The sequence below is a fragment of the Myripristis murdjan genome, chromosome 8 (assembly GCF_902150065.1).
Source record: "Myripristis murdjan chromosome 8, fMyrMur1.1, whole genome shotgun sequence".
Taxonomy (NCBI): Eukaryota; Metazoa; Chordata; class Actinopteri; order Holocentriformes; family Holocentridae; genus Myripristis; species Myripristis murdjan.
In genome coordinates, this window is record NC_043987.1 from 3078183 (window position 1) to 3096360 (window position 18178).

The 18178-nt window shown below is 41.1% G+C and overlaps 1 protein-coding gene across 1 annotated transcript in view; it reads left to right on the top strand.

Moving 5' to 3' along the window:
• The window catches only part of rbfox1 (RNA binding fox-1 homolog 1), a 441392-nt gene that overhangs the window by 94018 nt on the left and 329196 nt on the right, over window positions 1–18178 (top strand). Inside the window, exon 2 of the mRNA XM_030058693.1 lies at window positions 12677–12727. The gene's annotated coding sequence lies outside the window, so the exon portion shown is untranslated. The remainder of the gene's footprint in view (window positions 1–12676; window positions 12728–18178) is intronic.

The following is an 18178-nucleotide window of genomic DNA, read 5'->3' on the forward strand; positions in this document are numbered from 1 at the left end:
CTCAGCTGATCCTAATAAATGTGGGTGTCAACAGGCAGGCACCCTCCATTATGTTTTTTTTTTTTTTTTTTTTTTTTTCCATCAGAATTTTCACATTTCCTTGACGCTCTACATGCCTCCACCACAGGAAGGCAGTAGTGAGCACAGGAGAGTTGGTGTCCTGGTCATGGATTCTGTATCCGCTGTGCCACTCAGTGCCACTCAGTTGAGTTTATTACAGTGTCTCCCTATTTATCTCTATCTCTATCTATACCTATGTATATGGCTGTGTGTGTGTGTGTGTGTGTGTGTGTGTGTGTGTGTGTAGATGCATATATATTAGGGCTGTGTGGAGGCACCACTAGTTGTATTAGTATTTGTATTTGATTTGGGGCAAAATAATTCGGCTTTGGATTCAGGAAAAAAGTGGGCGTGGCTCAAACTGGATTTTAACCACAAAGAAATATTAAATGACTCAAATTGCTACTTATTAAATCTATATACAGTACAGGCCAAAGGTTTGGACACACCTTCTCATTCAATGCGTTTTCTTTATTTTCATGACTATTTACATTGTAGATTCTAACTGAAGGAATCAAAACTATGAATGAACACATGTGGAGTTATGTACTTAACAAAAAAAGGTGAAATAACTGAAAACATGTTTTATATTCTAGTTTCTTCAAAATAGCCACCCTTTGCTCTGATTACTGCTTTGCACACTCTTGGCATTCTCTCGATGAGCTTCAAGAGGTAGTCACCTGAAATGGTTTTCACTTCACAGGTGTGCCTTATCAGGGTTAATTAGTGGAATTTCTTGCTTTATCAATGGGGTTGGGACCATCAGTTGTGTTGTGCAGAAGTCAATAGTCATAGTAAATAGTCATGAAAATAAAGAAAACACATTGAATGAGAAGGTGTGTCCAAACTTTTGGCCTGCACTGTAGGTTTAGGAAACAAAAGCAATCTAGCTGTGAAAAAATATGGTGGACTTCTGCCTCTCCGGTGACCAGCGTCTGCGTGAAGTCCAGTCAGTGGAGTTTCCCAGCATGCATTTGGGCAGCGGACATTTACTGAGCTCAGTTCATTGTTGTTTGGCTCATGTTGCCTGTTTAGTTCTTTAGTCTGTGTATTGTTACCATGTGCTCTTACATCATGTGTTGCTATTCAGTTTAAGGACGGTTTTACATTATTTGTGTACCGTGACAGTTTGTGTCTATTCTTTTGGTTTACCTGCATCTGCTATGCAGTTTGCTGCTGGATATCTGGGGTTATGCTACTTCCATGTGAAAGACTGGTTGGGAAGGGCAGCCTAGAGAGAATCAGCCCTCACAACTAAACCTAGACAGAGAGGTTTTATATGAAATAGCTAAAGGTGATATTTAAAAAAAAAAAATGTTTGGATGGGTAATTTATTTATCAGAAAGCCATTGCTTGTCACTTGCTGAATATAGGTCGGGACATACACGACTCACAAAAAGTTAGGGATATTCGGCTTTCAGGTGAAATTTCAGGATGAACCTAAAATGCATTCTAACCTTTACAGGTGAACTTAATGTGACCTTCTGTAAACTTTTGAATGCACATGTCCAGCTGTTCAATGTTTCAGTACTTTTTGCACAAGTTGCTGTTCTCTAACAAGGAGTTTAACGGCAAAATTCACATCAGGTGTTTGATGCTCCAGCTCATCGAGGTCGTATCATTAGGGAACGGCTGCTGGAGACTGGGGTACCTCAAATGGAGTGGCCTGCACTTCCTCAGACCTGAATCCCATAGAAAACCTATGGGATCAGCTGAGTCGCCGTGTAGAGGCTCGGAGCTCTGTACCCCAGAACCTCAATGTCCTGAGGGCCGCCCTTCAAGAAGAGTGGGATGCCATGCCTCAGCAGACAATAAGTCGACTTGTGAACAGCATGAGACGTCGTTGTCAAGCTGTAATTGATGCTCAAGGGCACATGACAAGTTATTGACACTGACATTTTTTGTTGTGGTATATCCACCACTGTTGTTGGCTTTTGTTTCAATAAATTGTTTGAGATGAGGAAATCCCCAGTGTATGCTTCTACTTAAATGCCCTACTTTCATGATATAATATCACTGTAGCGTGAACATTTTCCATTTTCCATAAATTTCACCCAAAAGCCAAATATCCCTAACTTTTTGTGAGTAGTGTATATATGTAAAATATGTATGTAAAAACAACAACAACACATCTATTTATATATTAGTGTGCACATACACATATATAGATGTCTACATAAAGTTACAGAAAACTACAAATGTTAGAACAGTAGAATGATAAAAAAAAAAATCAAACAAACTGCGGCTCAGTCACACAGCTGGTTGTTATTAGTGCCAGCTTGAGAATGAGAGTCTAGTCCCTGCACCCATCTGTAGGTGGGTGTATCAGCAGTATGTGCTTGGACCACATTTCTGTGCGGTCGCCATCAGAGCACCTCAACAACCAGGGTAATACATCACCGACACGCCGAGCTCCTGCTGCAAAAATGGCTGTGCGGTCGTGTCTGTGAAGTATTGGGATCATTTCCAAGATTGATTAATTTCATATAGAAGACACATGTTTACAGCTGGGCAGCATGGCTCAGTGGCTGGCTCTGGCATGCAGATGTTGTTGTTCTCCCTGTGTGTAAAGGGATAGTTCGCACATTTTGAAAACTATTACTAGCCTCCTGCCACTGAGGTGGACAGATTGAAAAACATGAAAACACAAAACATTTGAGCCCGAATCTGTTTTCATTTTGTGGACCACAATGCTTTACATAAATAAATAATGAAAACCGTTTTGAAAAACATTCTAAATGATATGAATATTATTGGAATTTAAATCCTATAATATTATATAACTGTAGAACTGAAGAAAACACAATAGCCTATTATTTTACACAGAATTCTGAATTCTGAATGTCAGACCTTCTTGAAAACTGCATAAGTGGATTTTTAGAACAAATGTGTTCAGCTGTTGAGTGAAGCCCAATGTTCGTATCTTATGTGTAAGCTATGATATTAATTTTGCAGTCTAAATAAAAAATGACCTGTCGTCTCTGATGAACATGCCTTCGTTTACTATAGCTGAGAAATGTGAACTCTGCGAGCCTCCGTAGCCTCAGGGGACATGCTTGGAAGAGGTGGGGTGAGGGGCGCTGCCGTTTTCTTGCATTCTGTCTTCTGACCACTAGAGGCCGCTAAATCCTACATACTGTTCCTTTAATACTTACATTGCTTTGGCTACTACAAAGTATTCCTCAGTGTCAGCATGGGCCACACTGTCTCAAACCTAACCCCACAGTCAATTTATTATACAGTCTGTGTGTGTGTGTGTGTGTGTGTGTGTGTGTGTGTGTGTGTGTGTGTGTGTGTGTGTGTGCGTGTGTGTGTGTGTGCGCATATACACATTTGTTGGATGAACTTCAGATGCCCACTAGGTAGCCATGTCTACACTCACACACACAGCAGGTGGCGGACACACAAACACACACACACACACACACACACACACACACACACGCATTCTTGTTAGAGCAAGGGGGAGAGAGAGAGAGACAGAGAGAAAGAGTGAGTGATAGTGAGAGAAATTATCATCTTTACACCTCTCTACAGCCCCCAGCTGATTTATGCATATTCTGTGTGTGTGTGTGTGTGTGTGTGTGTGTGTGTGTGTGTGTGTGTGTGTGTGTCTGTATGTTTGTGTGTCTCCAGGCCTGTGCCATCTGCTCACAGAGAGTCAGACTGGGGACACACAGTCAGACCACAAGCAGGCTCTAAATGCTGACCTGCTTTCCTGCTCTCCGTGCATACACACAAATAAACGTGCGCACACGTGTGTGCACACACACATACACACAAGCGCACGTTTCAAAAAGTCAACATTTATTCAGGTGACAGCAATATAAACAATGTTGAAGCTTTAGCTTTTTTCCTGTGACTTCATATTTCTCTCCCTTCCTCTCTCTGTGAGTCACTTTTCCAGACAAAACCTGTTGTTGTTGTTGCTGTTGTTTGTGTTCTTCTTCTGTGGTGCAATTAGAGGAGGAGGAAAAAGAGGAGGAAAGAGCGAGAGTGTTAGCTGGAGAAAATTTGATCATATTATTACTGATACCACTGATTATTGTTAAACGACTACTCATAATCTGTTAATAGTTACATTATATTACTTTGGCAACGCGCTGTAAGTTTCTTCCCTGTCATGCCTGTCAGAGCAGATTTGAATTAAATTGAAACTGAATGGGAGCGAGAGATGAAAAGAAAGAGAGAGAGGAGGGAGCGAGAGACAGATGAGATGCATATCAGAGGATAGAGAGAGAGAGAGATACTGGCAGTGCTCCATGTCTACTAATGGACTCATCCAACAGAGGTTGGGGGTCAATTTACTTTCCACTCAGCCTCTTCAGGAAGTGGATTTTTCTCCTGATTCAAGAACTGAAAATCTTTTCAGCGAAAGAAAAGGTTCTCATATCCAATCTGGAAAGGAATTATTCAGAAATAGGAGCTCCGTGTTCAGTGCCAATTGCAGTTTCTGTTTCCATTTTGAATGGATTGGACTAAGAGCAGACAGATCCTTGAAAAGAGAGTTACAGTTAACATGCCAAGCAGCAGCAAGTCTCCCCCCTTCATGTCTGTTCACTGCAATAAAATCTACCAAAAATAGTTGAAAAGGACCACACCAGGGATTTAGAATGTTTGGCCCATTTACTGCAATTTTCCCACGTTTTACATGTCAACAAACCATTCTGCAAATCATGTGGGGGGAACTAAGGACATTCTTCTTCTGCGTCTAACAAAGAGGCCATTGGTTGTGTAAAGCAAATATTTCCATGGGGACTATTTTCCCTGGCGGAGGGACCATGTCACTCCAGCCAATTTCAAGACATCAAAACCCAACAGTGCCGCTGCTTTTAGGAAAACTAATGTGGACGACTTTATTATGGTGATGGAAGTCTCTGAAAGTTCATTTTCATATCGTGATGGAATGAATGGAAACCAATGGCTGGATAAAAGGGAAGAAAAATGATATGGGAATTCTAAAATGTGACGGCTTGCTTTGGGAATGGATTAGCAGAAACGTAAAGAATATACATTTTGTAGATATTATGCTAAACATGCAAAATCACTGGTATGGTCCTTCAAGTTTCCCTCATCAAGCTGTTTTTCTTGGCATACAGAGACTTGTGGATGAAGGTTCTGGCTAGGGGACTGAAAATCATTTAGAATGAGCGGCCACTGGAGGATTTAAACTATCCTTGCTGAGAAAATAATGTTCAGCGCATAATCAATAAAATATTCATTCTTTTTTTTCATCTTCAACTTGGTGAAGAAAAATGCTCTCCATGGCAGCTGTCCCATTGTTGAGTTTAATGAATCATTTCCCTGATCTACCCGTGTAGATTAAAACAGGAATGCTGAGTGCTGTGTTTATGGCAATCACAACCGAAACCATTCAATCTGAATATCGTTGCTCTTGGAATAAGAAGAAAAACAAGTCGAAAACACAAAGATCGAATCAAGCCGTCCACACGGTTTGTGGCCGCTGTGACGCTGCAGCAGCTCCTCCAGTCATCATTCAGTTCATCATCACTTTGTTGTCTTCCTTTTTCTCCGAGTCATTTTCAGTTTCAGTAAACCAAGCTTACGCGTGTACCATGAAGAAGCTCTTGTGGTTGCTGTGAGTCAAAACCTTTGCAAAAATGAGCAACACAACAGTGTAAAATATGCCGGGGCAGCAGTTCAAATAGGTTATGTAACCTGATATCTCAGTGCTGTAAAAAATTACGAGTAAAAAGCCTTTGCTGTATCATGTTTCTGGGACTGTTTGCCTCACCTTAGTGGGTATTTAGTGTGTGTGTGTGTGTGTTAGTGTTGCAAAATTCCCGGAATTTTCAAAGTTGGAAAATTTCCATGGGAATTTTTCGTAAATTAATGGGAATAAACAGCAATAAACGGGAATTTTCCGGGAATTTTCGGGAATGTATATTCACTACATTCACTCGATCATATACATGTATACATAATAAACATTTTGGTTTGTTTTAAGCAGATATGCATGCAAACATGTTACATTATAATGAATTTCCAGGGAATTTTCGGGAATTTTATAACTGGCAATAAGTCTTTTACATCACTGTGGAGGAATTTTGGCCCACTCTTCTTTACAGAAATGTTTGAATTCAGCCAAATTGGAGGGTTTTCAAGCATGAAAGGCCTGTTGAAGGTCATGCCACAGTATCTCAATTGGATTTAAGTCTGGACTTTGACTAGGCCACTCCAAAACCTTCATTTTGTTTTTTTTTTTTTAAGCCATTCAGAGGTGGACTTGCTGGTGTGTTTAAAAACTGTATTTTATATTTACTCAGGTTATCTTTGTCTAATATCAAAATTTGTTTGATGATCTGAAACATTTAAGTGTGACAGATATCCAAAAAAATAAGAAATCAGGAAGGGGGCAAATACTTTTTCATAGCACTGTATGTCCTCCTCAGCAACTAAAAAAAGTGATATTGATGCTGACATTCATTTTATTGATCATTGTTTATTTTTGCCCCATTCACCTTAACAACAAAAACGAAAATTTCCCAAATTCCCAAACTTAAATTTCCATGGAAACTTTTTAAAAACCTCATTCAAATTGATGACAAAAAACCCCCCCGAAAATTCCCAAAGTTCCTGAGCCGAATTTTCCCGGGAATTTTCGGAAAAATTGGAAAAAACGTGACAGCAAAAATCTCCTGAAAAATTTCAATATTCCTGGCCGAAAATTACCGGAAACTTTCCACCCCTTTGCAACACTAGTGTGTGTGTGTGTGTGTGTCACAGAGGAAGAGAAAGAGAGGGAGAGACCCCTTTGCAGTAATTTTGCTATTTTAATTCATGCTCTTTTTGAAACCAGTTTCTGACGTCTAGCAGAGAGCTGCACATGGCTGGCTGCTGTAGGCACAGTATTATATTTGAATCATACACTCATTCATTTGTAGTCGGAAAAGAGTTTGACAATACAATTAGCTGCTGAGTCGAAGGGGATGTGCACTTCTCGTTTTTACTTGAATTAGTTGAATGTATGCGGTTCACATAGTAAGTCACTGAAACACTTATTACTCTGGGTGAGAGAATGCCTGAAAATGTAAATTTGCGAATAATATCAGAAGTGTGAACCGTCAAGGCTTTTCCTACCAGCTGAGGTGTGTGTGTGCGTGTGTGTGTGAGAGAGAGAGAGAGAGAGAGAGATTAAGGGGGAGCAGATTTCAGGGAGGGCCTGCTGGCAGGTGGGCTAGGCCTGACACACACTGTAAATCAACACACACACACAAACACAAACACGCGCACACACACCACCCCTAATCAAACATGGTGCAGACATGCTGTTCTTGCCAACCTTGACTGGGAGTGTGTGTTTGTGCGTGTGTGCATGTGATAGTGTTAGACAGATGGGGATGATCTGTTTACCTGTGTGTGTGTGTGTGTGAGTGTGTGAGAGAGAGAGAGACAGTGAGAGCGAGCAGAGTTGATTAGGAGCACGAGTCAAACAGTCAATGATGAAATATGAGTTGGTGTCGCCGTGTAAAGACTAACACCTTGTTCTCATTAAGATCCCAGCATCAACTGGACCATGAGGCTGTCTTCCTGTCTGTCCATCTGTCTGTCGAGCCGCTTGTCTATCTGCTCCGTAGGTGTGTATGCCTTTGTTTTAGTCGCTGTGCGGACGAGTGTGTGCACATCCTCCCCAAACACCACCACATACACGTTTGTCATTACTGCCATCTGCTGGCAAGAGGTGAATGTGTGACTCCAGAGATGGAGACGATGTCTCACTCTGCTGTGGTACTCAGTTACAGTATCTGACCCCACGCCCACCACAGAGCATGGTGGGGAACAGTGTGTGAGTAAGGAGAGAAAACACAGCTGACCTGCTGCTGCTGACCATGTCGGGGAGCAGCACTGCTCTGTCACCGCCTCTTATGTTTTGATCTAACTCTTGAATAAATCCTCTGAAAGCGAGGTGCACAGCGTTTTAGCATCAACAAACCATTACCACAATACTTTTCAGGCCTTAGGTTAAAGGGATAGTTCACCCAATTTGAAAATTGTGATATTATTTCACTGGCCCCCAGCTGTTGTGTAGGACAGTCGTGGTGCTATCTTCCTCTCATTGTTACTGAGGATACTGGCTGGATGCCTTAATCCGTTGCTGCCTTAATCCACTTGAAGGTTTAAAGTCACTCTCCAAGCACCACTTTCTAAAACTAAAATGCACATATGATTACTGAGAGCACACTGTTGATAGTTTTGTTTAAATGAAACTGTATTTTTCCTGATATAACATCCAGAAAGGTCTGGTAACTTCTGCACTTCCTGTGTCACTCCACACCAGAGGAGCAGCAGCCACCACACAGACACTAGTACATTGCCATTCAGGGTTGCCAAGTCTGCGTTTTTTCCGCCAAATTGGGCTACTTTTTAAGTGTTGCCGCGGGTAACAAATTTTGTCCGCGGGTTGGGCTTTGGCAGACATGACTAAAGATTCATATTTTGATGAGATCAGATCAGATCAGCATATAAACTATCCACATATGTCACATGCTCCACAGACAAATAATATGCCAATGCTGTGTGAGGCCACTCAGCACATGACCAATCACATCATCAGCACCACTCGTCCCCAGTGCCTGTCAGCTGAAGTAAGGTATCCCATATTATATTTTAAGTTCTGATATACTGTAAATTAAATAGGTGAAAGAACTGTTTCAGGAAATTGCCTTTAATGTTTATAGTGTTATTTTATAGATATTATAGTGCATTTTGCAATTATAGCAATGCTGTTGGACTTTAAAAGCAACATATATGGATTTTTATGGGCATATTTTGAGTTCTGGTATTGGGCTGATTTTTGATTTTTTTATACCAGGTTGGGCGGGTTTTGAGCTGGTTTTGAGTTGCTGTTTGGCTGCTTTTGTCTCACAGACCTGGCAACCCTGCTGCCATTGTTTGTTTTCTTCACTGAAATAGTGTCTGGCTAGCTGTGTCATGGGTAGCTTCTTAGCTAGCGTCTTCTTTTGCTTCCCCCCGGCTAACATTCTTTAAAAAAAAAAAAAAAACACACACACACACCTCTTCACAAAATGCACCACTACTGAGAGCGTGTAAATGATAGTTTTGCTGAAACATCTGGAAAGATCTGCTAACTTCTTCACTTCCCCTTTAAAAGCTAGCTGGGAGGTAATGTTGTGGCTAGCGTCTTTGTTTCCTCTGCTGCCCTCCATCACCCACATTTCCCCACTGAGGAGCCGCACACAGAGCTTAGACCACACAAGAGAACAGTTGTAGATGCTTCTAGTAGTTTTGTCTGTGGAGGTTCTCAGGCATCACGCTCACTGTTTTCCACGCAGAGTGGTATCAGGGTCAGCGTGGACTTGTTTGTAGATTCCCAAAGCTGTTTCACTCAGTGTTGGCTCAGGGCGCGGCTCATCACAGGAGGACCAACTCCTCAGGCGAAGACTTTTTTGTTTGCTGCCATTTCAGCCTTTAAAAAGTCTGCTGCATGTCATCAAACTCACACTACCAGATCTTTCCAAATGTTGACGATGAAACAGGAAAATACAGTTGTAAACAGTCATTTGAGCAAAACTTTAGATAACAACACCCTTGTTTTTTTATGTTCACCCTTATTTGACTAGGCTAACAGCATTTGGAGCATCCAGCCAGTATCCAGCACTCAGTAACAATGAGAGGAAGATAATATCACTTTTTTTTCAAATTGGTGAATTATTCCTCTGGTGGATAGCTTGCATTATGTGAAAACAGTAAGTTTCCACATGCAAGTGTGCAAAGTGTGCACAGCGCCCAGTGCACACTGTGCACCCCCTCTCATAACGCATTTATTTGTTTATTTAATGAATTAATTTGATTTTAGGCCCCTCTAACCTGGGCCTGGCCAGATTTGTTTACTGATTTTCTTTGATGTTTTAACATTTTAGGACAAAATAATCGATGTTCAAATGAGGTGGCTTCGATACGATACGATACGATACGATACGATACGATACGATACGATACGATACGATACAATACAACTTTATTGTCAGTGGTACTGAAATTGATTGTACGACACAGCACCTGTATGCAGACATAATCACATAAAGCAACAGAAAGCAACATAGAGCACAAAAAAGTGCCAAGCACATGCAGCACATAAAGCAGACACACATGTACTAAACATAGAGTTCATAGCAGACACATGCAAGGCAGAAGCATAATCAGCACGCTTCATACCTAAAAGGACCATATGTTCCAGATAAAATAAGAGCTCTGCAGTGTACACAGACGTTATGTGTGCGCTCAGATTCTTGTACATTTCCTTTGCATGTTCAAATAAACTAGACTCCTGAAAAGTATGATGAATCACAATGTTCACGTGATAAATGAAGCCCTTTGGTAAATGATAAAAGAAAGTCAAGTCATAAATGGTACATATTTTATTTATTTTTTGCACAGTGAAACTCACCGTGGCAACATTGGCCAACAGTCCCTTCACCTACTCCCTGCTCTGTTTGAAATGAGCAGCCAGTGTTCCCTTACAACCATGAAGTGTGTGCCTGTGTGTGTGTGTGTGTGTGTGTGTGTGTGTGTGTGACTACACCGACAGTCACCCAGGGAGCAAGGCAAAGCAGTGGCAGCCTTCTCCGCATCCATATTCATATTCCATTCATATTGCATAAGTGCCTCTAAAATAATAAATAAAGAAATAAATAATGATAAAGGATGATATATTTTCATATATGTGCTCCATGGTACTAGTATTTCATTGTTTTTCAGACTCGCTTGCTTCCACCACCCCTCTGCACGATTTCTTTCATCATCAGATGACTCAAACCACATCATCCAATGGCAGAAGTAATTCTGTCTTCTTGTGCAAGCTGTTGAGATGCAGAATATATTGATTAGTTGTTGCTGACATGTATACTTTCCACAACAGCATGACAAAGTTCGGATTCAAAATGGTCCTTTTAATAATTGTCAACACACAAAGCTGTCACTGCCTTCAGCCTCCAGTGGCCTCTATGTCGCATTTGCCATTGTGTGCCACTGGGTCAGATTTAGAGGGAAATCTGCTGGGTTGCTTTACAGCCCAAACAGGAAGAGGGCGCTGTTCTTGCAGATCAAACACAGCTGCAGCTCTTAGAGTCTCTGGCTGTGGCAGATGGTAGAAGGAACGGAAAAAGTGAAAAAAAGCAGGAGCCAGTGGGGTTTGTGTGAGTGCACAAGCAATGCCACAGTTGTATGATAGCGGTTACCACCATGGTCTCATTTGTTTTCTGTAATTATATCTGGCATCATAATTAATCGTTGGTGGTTAAAAATACACATAGTCCCATTAAGAGGCAGTGACTTCGTGCCCAGTGAGATGGGAGAGTGATGCAGCATGCTACTGGGCAGGTTAGACTGGGTTCTACCTGTTTCTGTGAGAGGTGTTAAAGTGCAGTGGAGGGCTCCACTCTCTGTGTCACAGCGGCTTCAATTGGATTCTGTGCTCTTTCCATTGTGGCACAAATCAGCATGTTGCAGAGCATCTGCCCTAGCAGTGCCGCAGGGAGCCACTAATACCATCAAAGGTGGTCTCTGACTCATTTGCATATTGTTAGGTTAGTCGTGCCAACTGCCTGTCGCCTGTGCGTGCGTGTGTACATGTGTGTGTGTGTGTGTGTATGTGTTTGCATGGAGGGGAGTTGTGCTGGGCACTTGGTATTCACACCACTAGCAATTCAAATTTGAGTAGCTGACTGCCTTTTTAGCCTATATTTGGGAAGGGATTCGTGCTTCTCCAGCACCATTGCACTTCACACCCGTACAGTTCCACACACTGACACTGGGAACTGGCCAGTTCATTTCACTGTTGCATCTTGTCAGGTAGAGTAGGCTGTCTATCCACTTTATCGAACCCGGTTTCCATTGCTTTGCCTTCAGCATAACTGTAGAAAGTTAAAGTTAGGAAACAGGTAACACTTTCTATTAACATTGTTACAGGCTGTCTTTTTCCATTAACAACAGTTTACAGCAACATATACAAAACCAATAAATAAAATGAAGACACCCTATTATCAGTCATAATGTCCAACTGTAGAAGCACCAGGTGAATCCTCCCATGTTGCTTATGATTTTCAGATTTCCTTTCAATCTTTTCCACAGATTTACTGCCATGTACAGAAAAATTTCCTTCCCCAGGTTACTGTTAATCCTGCAAGCAACAAAATCAGTGGAACTGCCCCTAGTGGAATGGCTATGAATATCCTTCACCTGGATGAAATCATTTTTTAGGTGTTGAGGGACAGCACCAAATGAAACAGCAGCAATGCGACCACATAGGCCCATTTGTATACTCGAATTTGCTGGTATTGACTCACCGTCATACACATTTTTGCAAGAGTTATTGTGATTTTGTGCAATGGAATATACACCGTTGAGCGCCTATGTACACATATATTGTAGGAGAGAGCTTCTCTCTTGTTTTTGTGTATGTGTGTAGGTGTATGTGTACACATGACCTGAATTTTTATTGTATATATTCAAACTGAATTGCTGGTGCATACCAAGCTGGCTTATACTCCAATATAATGCAGATTGTGTTAAATTGAATTTTTCTCTGTGTGTGTGTGTGTGTGTGTGTGTGTGTGCGTGTGTGTCTGCTCCTTAGGGCTCCAGTGCAGACAGTAGCAGCTGCGTAAATAAGACGGACAACATCCCAGTAAGTACTGCAATTACACTTTTTTTTTAAACACTGTTTATTTCATTTTATTCCACTTTTTCATGGAGAGGTTATAATTACCACTTCTGTCAATCAAATTCCTGCCATCCCCCCACCCAAAACAAACACGCAAAAAAATTCCACTGCTACCCTTGCTAAAAACGTGCTTGTATAATTGTATACTCGACCATAGTGCCATCAATTCTTATCATCTTACCTTCACTCCTCCACATACGCACTGTTTCAGAGGTGTGATAATAATAGTAGCAGCAGTGATATATATATATATATTTTTTTTTTTTCTATGCTGGCTGGAAAATTACTTTGCCACCGACTATGACAGGAATAACACAAACCAAGCAGACAATAACACAAACTCAAATGCAAATCTAAAATGCAAATCTACACATATTATGTGAATGAGCTCCACAAACATCTTCCCTCAAGCTCATGGCATTTGGCACAAAAAGATCCTCTCAGTCTGTGTGTAAGTGATCTGGCAGTGTGACTGGAAACCCTCAGCTGGTGTGCTTGTGTGTTTGAGACGCACTAATGTGGCCTTGTTGAGTCCTTGTTGTTATTTTATTTTAATTAAGTAACACAAGGTTGTCCAGTTGCATTGGGTGTCATTAATTAAAGGTGATATGGAAGATATGCTGACATTCACTTGTAGACTGACATTTGGCAGTTAGGAGCTAAATATATCTGAGTGAGTGAATGCACATTGAATACCACCACCTCAATTTCACTGATCAGGAACAAAAGTGGGAGTCATGTGATTACCAGTGTTTGCTTCCCTCGTGATCGCGCATGTGCACTTTCATGGCTTTGTAACCAAAACTACAGGCTTTACAGAAAAAAAACTGATTTAGAGCAAAGAGCCATTCTCACACTAAGTTTATATTTTGATTAACACTGATGGTGAAGTTAAAGTGACTGAACGTGTAAACGACTCTCAGGTTGCTAATCAAACCACCTCTTTGTTAAAGCTTGGAATGAAATGGCAAATTGTAGTATTTGCTAATTTGTAGTACTAACCCCTAATGAAGAACAAAACCTTTAAAAAACAAAAACAAAAAACATGCATTTCAAGTCAGTTCAACTTAAAATTATTCAAGTTTAGCTGGATTCCTTCCTCCAAATTACACTGTATCAATAACACAAAAAAGACAAAAACAAGCAAAATGTAAAGATCAGTAAACAAGCAAGATAACTCTGCATATGAAACAATAATAGTAACCTATAATGAATAGAAAAACAAAATGCCAAAATGCTATAGAGAGGTGCTAAAATTCTAAAAATAAGTTCTTAACATTTATTTCATAGTGTGTGCCCTCTTTTCTAATAAGTTACATCTTACCCCAGTTAGTGTTATTACAGCTTGTCCCTGGGGTAGGGTGGAACAATGGAACTCAGTTCATGAGGACTGTGATATGATATGCAATACTGAAATGTTTTGTAGCAGACAAAAGTGAGAACCTGTGAAAATTTGAGTGCTCTAATGAGAACATTGTCCAAGTTGTAGGTGCTGAGACAAAATGTGTTACAACTGTCCCCAGTCTCCCCTACATGGTGCGTTTGATCAGCATCTCCTCTCCATGTGAGGAGCTGTCCAGGGTGCTGAATGCAACCCAGTCATGTAGTAACAGGTTATGAGCAAAAGATGGAGCCAGAGGGCCATTTACTGCAGCTGAACCAAGTCGACATGAGACCGCTCTTATTGAACAGACGAAAGGGGTGGGGAGGCAGCTACAGTGTCTGGACACTTCCTCATGTATTTGGGTGCATTGACATGTAATGACAGGACAGCCTGTGTGCATGTTTCCATTAATAGCTGCACATACTGAAGTGCTTTCTTTCACAGTAGGGACCCCCTCCAGTAAATTTAAGCATCCAAAAACCCTTTCAGTGCTACTTGGAATAGAATTTAAAAATAAATCTAAATAAACGCTCCGATGTTAATCTATAAATGGGCAGAATAAGAAAAAAGATGGGAATTGTTTAGCAACACCAAGTCCAGCTGTGTGTGGTAAAGCAGACAGGATGCTTGATGTACTGTTAATCCTGTTTTGTCTAACATGAAGCACAAAGACACCTGTCCTTACAAGATGAGACATGTCTCTGTCCACTAGTTTGATATTTTAACATTCTAAATTCTAAAAAGTTCTCATTTTCTTTTAATTACATTGATAATGAATAGTTATATTGCATTACCTTTTTTTTTTTTTTTTTTTTTTTACTTAATTCTTGATAATGTTTTGGGTCATTACTTGCTGTTATGGACATTTTTCCATCACCTTTTTCCCCATCTTTTTGAAAAAATCAAGTGAATTTGCTCAGGTTTGCTCAGGTTTGAAAGGGTTAACCCTTTGAAATCCAGCCCATGGGTGTGCTTTCATTTTAAAAGCAAAGCAAACAATTATAATGTGTCTCAAAAGACACATTATAATTGTTTAATTTGTATATTTTAAACTTGTATAAATGTGGAAATGAAAGGTGTAGCATTATGCTTCTTGTGTTTATTTATATTCATATAATAACCACAAATGGAGGTGAGAAAAAAAATGGATGGTAAACACAACAGAAACTTACTGGAGCATAAGGAATTTAGACTTAGTACCTTTTTAATAACCCCTGTTTTTAGCCTCCTCTGCTCCCACGAAGTGCAGTCTGGTTGCAAAGGAGTAAGTTGATGGCTACTTTTCGAGGTTACTGCTGGACAGAAAATAGCAGTGAGCTGTTACTTCTTGCCTTACATAAGGAACAAGGCATGAGTGGTGAAGAAAAGACTCTCACCCAGTTAATCTGGCATAGTATTAAGAGTAAAAAAAAAAAATAAATAAATAAAAATAAAAAAAAAAACTTCAAACAGGGAACCTTTTGTCAAAATGACCCATATTACTGCCAGGCCCTGGGGGGCCTGCAGGAAAAAAAAGGTCTTTCTCATTCGCACCACTTGATTATGAACGCTGCCCGGGGATATTGCTGAACTTCAGATAATTGCGGCTGACTGGCGCCTTTGGCTTTGATAGCCTAAACAAACTCACCTCGGTGCCGTGTCCTCAAACGCACCCGGGCTCTGTTGGGTGTTGGAGAGGCCCTTTAAAACAGATTTTTTTTCATGCGACCCAACTGTCTGGAGAAAGGCAAAGGGGTCTGTTGGGAGCTTGCTGAGCGCTGGAATGCAGTGTTGCTTGAAAACACCTCTACCCACAATAAGCATACACACACACACACACATACACACACACAGAATGATTACACACAGTCACTGTAATAAAAGTGGAAAACCCTTTCACTTCCACACAAGAGAAAGGACTGTGTGTGACAATATGACAGTTGTACGCTGACCCTGTCCCCTTGAACACACTCCCACACACACTTAGAGCAGCAGTACCACTCCACTGATGTTGATATGCTGAGAACTCGTACTGTGCAGTCAGATTATAGGGAGTAAATGGATGAATGAATGAATGATGTAGGAATGAGGGACGATGAATGAATGGAGGAGCACGGGACAAAAGAGTTGTAGTGATGTTTCTATTTTTATCTCCTCACATTGAGTCTCTATCTCTGTCTCGTGCTCACATACACACACAAAGTCTTTGTTGAGGGATAGAGGGATTGATGAAGGAGTGATGGAAGACGGGATGGGTGGGCTCGCTGCTGTCTAGGCCTTAAAATTGGGCGGCAAGGCTCATCAGGCAATACTGGTCCAATCGATATGGTCACCATGGCCGGGGAATTGGTTCCCAGCTGGTGCCAGACCACCAGGACTGGTGTGTGTGTGTGTGTGTGTGAAAGAGAAAGAGCGATTGTGTTCCTTTTAGTGAACAGTTATCCAACAACTGAAGCAATCTGTGTGTTGTCCACCTATATCTGTATGTCAGTGTGTGTGTAAATTGTGGAGCCACATTGTTAATGCACACTCATTATGAAAAAAAAAATAAAGGTACAAAAACAAAAGAGGATAAAAGGTATGGCCAAAATGAAACCAATCATTTCATCGCTCAACAGCAATTAGGTAGTGAACGTTTTCTTCCATGTGCCCACATAGAGGGCTTAAGGCAGGGAGCAGCAGCAGCAGAGACCCCCCTACAGGGCACAGAACAGAGCAAACATCAATGACAGCAATGACATTGATTAAGTCAAGAGGAAGAAAGGAGGAAGGAGTAAAGAAGGAGCTGGGGTGGAGGTGGGTTGCAAAAGGGCTTGCAGAGGAAGCAGCAGGGGTAGGCAGGCTTAAGCAGCCGAAAAGAATACTCCAATGTTTTGGGCAAAATATCCTTTCTCTGACTTCTCCAGGCTGAGACAAGATTTTCACCTCTGTATGTTGAGAGGTTCAGTTCCTATGCGTAACATTTCAGTTAGCTTAGCATAAAGACTTGAAGTCTATGGGAGTCATTAGTCTGGCTCTGTCAAAGTGAAAAAATAAACCTTACAGCAACTCTCTTATTTACACAGTGCATCATGTGCATTTGAAGTACATGTCTTGGCATTTAAAAAAAAAAAAAAAAAAAAAAATCTGGCACAAGCCAGATCTACTTAGTGGTGTGCAGATCATTGTGCTAGACGGAATTATACATATGTTCAGCGGTTATAGTTCCAACCATCTAACTTGCCCTAAATCAACTCTCATTTTGTATTTTTAATTACAAGACATTCATTTCAAATCCACATGATACACATTGTAAATAAGACAGCTTCATCTTCAACATCTTTTCTAACTCTGGGACGTTTGAAAAAGGGGATTTAGCCCAAACCATTGGAGTACTGTTTTAAGTCAAGCGCCATGTTGGAGATATGCCAATTGAATGCATTGGAGGGAATCAGCTGAGCCCTCAGCTGATGGGGGCTGGCTTGAGATCATCTCTTATCAGCTGATGTGGTCTGGGACCGTGAGCTGATCTTGACTTTGAGGCCTGCTTGACCTAACGCAGTGCTCGATGTCTTTACCCAGCAAGGGGCTAACAGGAAGCGATGTGGGTAATGAGAATGTCCCAGGCTATGTACTGTTCACACACTAAAGTATAAAGTATAAAGTCTGTCTACTATGGTATGCAATTTTAGGTAATCTTCTCCATCTCTTCTCATCTCACTACCATGTCCAAAGATATGTTTGGTGTATAGTTTGATTTTTGTCCAGATAGCAGAAGCCATTTGCTTTCTTCACACAGTGGCCACTGGCCTACCGCACACGCCATTGACTTCTGCTTCCTGAAATCTGAGCCTTCCTCATTGAACTCCAGGAGGCGACTGTCAGCGGCATAGGAGAGAGTGAAATGATAAGCATGAGGGTGTCATTTAAGCCAACCGAAGGAAAGGTCTGTCTGTGTGTCAGTGTTAGTCTGTGTTGCTAATTTGTCTGAGTTCAGGCATGCCTCTGCATCCAGTCTGCACATCACACACACCAAGCGACACAATGCACCGTGAAAGACGCTGCTGCTTCCA